This window comes from Manacus candei, unplaced genomic scaffold (assembly GCF_025592945.1).
Source record: "Manacus candei isolate 608988 ecotype Guabito, Panama unplaced genomic scaffold, ASM2559294v1 h1tg000148l, whole genome shotgun sequence".
Lineage (NCBI taxonomy): Eukaryota > Metazoa > Chordata > Aves > Passeriformes > Pipridae > Manacus > Manacus candei.
Genome location: NW_026138196.1, coordinates 955,069 through 959,804, shown reverse-complemented (window position 1 = coordinate 959,804; position 4,736 = coordinate 955,069).

Sequence of the window (4,736 nt, the reverse complement as noted above, 5' to 3'; positions counted from 1 at the left end):
CTGTGCTGATAAACAAGCTCTAGTTTAATCCTGTCTCCTTGATATGGTTGGAGCCCTTTTTGAATTGGCTGGGTGGGAAATACGAGGCGGTGACAGTGCCAGAACAGGTTTAAGCTGCTCTGTCAGACCCAGGCTTGGATTGGGGGTGAAATGAGAGGGAGGGGAAAATCTCAGAGTTCTACATTTCAGGGGGTTTTGTGCCCTTTCGCCTCCAGGAGAGGAGAAAGTTGTGCAGGTGCAAGGATGTGAAATGAAAAAATGTGGGAGGGAGGAGAAGGATCCTGGATTAAAAAGCAGCTTCACGTTGCAGGGGGATAAAATTCACCTTGGCATGAGCCAAGTGTACTTTAACCACCCCTAGGTGGGTGAATCTTGGTCTGGGAGAGAACATCTCACTTGGGAATGTGGCAGTTTTTTTATCCCAAATTCCTTCAGTTGGCTTTGTCTCAGTTTCTCTGGGGCACAAAGTTAAACTGCCTGGGCACGGATTTAGGGAATGGGTCATTTCCTAGAAAACAGGCAGTAAGGAAAGATGATGCTGGGCCAGACTCTTGAGTGTGCTGGAGGAGGTGGTACAACCTTCATGGAGCTCTTCCTGTGTTGGGATGACATTCCAACTGCTGCAGGGACCGACGGCACCGACCGCTCGTGCTGCTTTTTACCTAATTAGCTGGTTTTAGACCTAAAAAAAAAAGTGATCCCAGCATGTCCCTGGCAACATTCCCACATCCCAGCGCCTCCCAGGTGTGAACAAGCTGTTGGATTGGCAGCAAAAGCCTTCTGGCACCTCAGGGCTGATGTTCAGGTCGCTCCAGTGCAAAGCTCCTGGTGCTTCCCACGTGTTCTTGTGTTTAAGCTGTCGCTGTTTTGGTTGGGAATTTGGGGTTTTAAATGCATTTCTTTAAAACTGGGAGTGGTTTGTTTTTCTGGGAATTGGTGACTGGAGGGTTTTTGGAGCTCGTCAAGGGTGTGGTTCTGCTGAGGTGATGTTCCTTGAGCCCTGTGTTGGGGTCTGGAGCTCTGAGACACAAGGAACCAGTTCAGTCCCAGTGGATGGGAGATGGTTTTCTGCCCACCTTGAAGTGCTTTCGGGCTTTCCAAAGAGGTTAAACTGAATATTTGTCATGAAGTGGGATGGAAAATTTTTATTCCATCCCAGATGGATGCTTAGAGAAGCTGTGGCTGCCCCATCCCTGGAACTGTTCAGGTTAGACAGGACTTGGAGCAGCCTGGGGCAGTGGAAGGTGTCTCTGCCTGTAACAGGGGATTGGAACTGGATGAACTTTAAGGTTCCTTTCAATCCAAACCATTCCGTGATTCTCTAAAATAAGGACATAATTCCAGCTAAATCCCCACAAAACCAGTGCTCCTGTCTCCCAGGAGCAGGAAAAAGAGGAGCAAGATGCAGTGGGATGAGCACTGGGGATGTCTCTGTATCACTGTGGATGTTCCCACCCAACCAGTAGATTTATTAATTCTTTTTTTAGAATTTCCTACAGGAAAAAAGGTCTCTAGAACATCATGTGAGAGAAGAGCTGCTCAGGCCCCTGTGGAGGAGGATGGTGTCCTCACCACACACCCCCGAGAGTGGGATCCCTCTCCCAGCCCAACATTTTGGGGGTTATTTGTTGACTCCCAGTTTAACCCTGGGAAGCCATTCCCTGTGTCCTGTCCCTCCATCCCTTGTTCCAAATCCCTCTCCAGCTCTCCTGGAGCTCCTTTAGGGATGGGAAGGGACTCTCAGGTCTCCCTGGAGCCTTCTCTTCTCCAAGTGAACATTCCCATCTCTCCCAGCCTGGCTCCAGAGCAGAGGGGCTCCAGCCCTTGGAGCATCTCCGTGGCCTCCTCGGGACCTGCTCCAGCAGCTCCAGATCCTTGTGCTGATGATCCCAGAGCTGGATGCAGAACTCCAGCTCTGGTGCCCCGATATAAGGATGGTTTGAGGGTGTCCAAAGTCTCTCCCCATGAAAGTTCTTTGAGCAGCTGGAGGCTCCAGAGGGGCTCCATCCCTTCCTGGTGCTTCTCCATCAGCATCCTGGAGCCACGGGAACATAAATCCCCGGGACAGAGCCGTGGACAGCAGGAATCTTCCCCCATGGTGCTCTTTCCTGGGAATGCTGTGGGGCCAACACATGATCCTCAAGGATGAAAACTGTGCTTCCTCTTTCCCAGAGCCACTTTCCATAGCCTGGCCTTGGAAACACCATTCCCTGGGGGATGATCTGAGTCGTGGAATTCTTTAGCTTGGAAAACACCTTTAAGTTCCTCCAATCCAACCATTCCCTGCCGTGTTCACCATCACACCAAGTCCCCAAGTGCTGCTTTTCCAAGTCTTTTAAATCCCTCCATTGGGAATTGAGGGGTTTTTTTGAGGGATACCAGGTGGTTTTAGGTCTTGGCAAGCTCAGGTGGAGGCTCATCCCTACAGGATTCCAGCCTGGGTTTTGCTATTCCCAGGCTGGAATTGAGGGTTTTTTTGAGGGATACCAGGTGGTTTTTGGTCTTCAGGAGCTCAAGTGGAGACTCATCCCTGCAGGATCCCAGCCTGGGTTCTCAGGGAGCTGAGTATTCCAGGTTCCCACTGTTCCCATGCTGGAATTGAGGTGTTTTTTGTGGGATACCAGGTGGGTTTAGGTCTTAGAACTTCATTGGTGAGCTCATCCCTACAGGATTCCAGCCTGGGTTCCCAGGGGGGCTGATTATCCCAGGTTCCTGCTCTTCCTATGCTGGAATTGAGGGTTTTTTTGAGGGATAGAAGGTGGGTTTAGGTCTTAGAACTTCATTGGTGAGCTCAGGTGGAGACTCATCCCTACAGGATTCCAGCCTGGGTTCCCAGGGAGGCTGATTATTCCAGGTTATTGCTCTTTCCATGCTGGAATTGAGGGTTCCTCGGGGGAAGGACAGTCCTGGGCTCTTTTATCTGCTCAGGGATGGCTTCTTCCCGCGGAGGAGCTGCAGAGAGATGAGTTTTTGGCTGATTCATCCCAGCTGGTGCCGAGAGAGGAGTGGGTGGGATGAAAACTCCTCCTGCTGGATCTGCTCCCTGGGGAAGGGGGGGGTTGGAAAACAAACCAGTGGGATCTGGCAGACGCTGAGAGGTGGGAAAAGCCTCGTGAGGGTTTGAGGGAGAGCAAGGGGAAGGCTTTCCAGAGGGTTCTCTCTCCTCTTGCCTTCTTCCCAGAAGGGTCTGATGTCACAAAAAAATGAAAAAAGAAAAAAAAATAGGGAAAAATGGACCAGAAACTTCCAAGTGGGATGTTTTTTATCGGTCTGAGAGGAAATGGATGAGAAAACATTTGAGTTGTCACTGCTGTGGTTCAGAGTCTGTCTCTGAACTCATGAATTTCCTTTCCCAACATGTTTTAGAGGCAGACAGGAGCGTGTCTGTGGTTTGGCATCGATAAAATATGTGTTTGAGGAGCTCCCTGCGTTTATTTTGTCCCTCAGCCAAGCTCAGCCTGATGTAAAACAAGCCCGAATTGGAGAGACATCCCCCTGTGCCACGTGCCTGGAAGTGCAGCTCTGCCGGTGATCCCAGGGAAGCAAACAATTAACCCCGGGAGAAATTGGATCCCTGGGATAAACCCGAGGACTGGCTAAGGAGGGGCAGGGGAAGGGCTTCCAAGGAAGGATCCAACTCCAGGCTATCAGGTTTGTGCCCTGTGAAGGAGAACTGACACTTGCTGTGGGCTCAGGAAGGAGGTGGCCGCATATCCAGGGTATCCCACTGGGAATGAGGGGATAACACACAGCCTGGCTCTTCCTAAAGTTGCTTTTTTAGCCCTAACAGGGATGGTTTTTTGTCCAGTGATTATTCAAATCAAAATAAAGACTTAGGAAGAGCTCGTCTGAGCTTGTCCCAGGCTCCAAGAATGGCTTCTCCAGGCCTTAATCCCAAGCCTCTGCAAGCTGGGACATGAGAAATCCCAATAAATTACTTAGTTAATATTCTTAATCTGGGTCTGGATTAAGCTGCAATTATGATTGATTGGCTTGGCTCAGAAAGAAGCCTTTGGATAAGTTGCTCTCCCAGCTGCAGGAGGGATCATAAGTTCCTTCTGCTGCCACGAGCCTGGAAAGAAAGGGATCATGGAATCATAGAATGGTTTGGGTTGGAAGGGAGCTGAAAAATCATTGTCTTCCAACCCCCTGCCATGGGCAGGGCCACCTTCCACGAGCCCAGGTTGCTCCAGCCTGGCCTTGGACACTTCCAGGGATGGGGCAGCCACAGCTTCTTTGGGAATTCTCTGGGAATTCCATTCCAGCCCCTCACCACCCTCCCAGCCAAAAATTCCTTCCCTAAATCCCACCTAACCCTGCCTTCTGGCAGTGGGAAACCATTCCCTCTGTCCTAGTGATCTGTGGGTGTAAAAAATTCCTCTTCCATGTGATGTGAGCTCCCTGTGGAGCTTCCAGAGGTTCCCAGGGATTGCCCCGTGGTGCAGGAGGCAGACAGCTGATGCCTTCCCAAAAAAATGCTGTGATTCCAGCTGGGTGGTGGCACTCGGGGTGCCTCTCCCTTGCCAACAGGGCAGGAGATTTTCCTGCCAAGGTGGGAGAGACAAGGAAGTCTCTCATCCCACCCCAGAGGTCACTTAGAGCCGAATGAGCTCATGGATTTGGGGTTTTTGTTTGGGTTTTAAAGCTGTTCTGTGTCATCTCTCCCACCTATTTCTCAAGCTTTGAGTGGACTCTTTAACCCCTCAAGGCTTGGTTTGCCCAAGTGGGCCGGAATG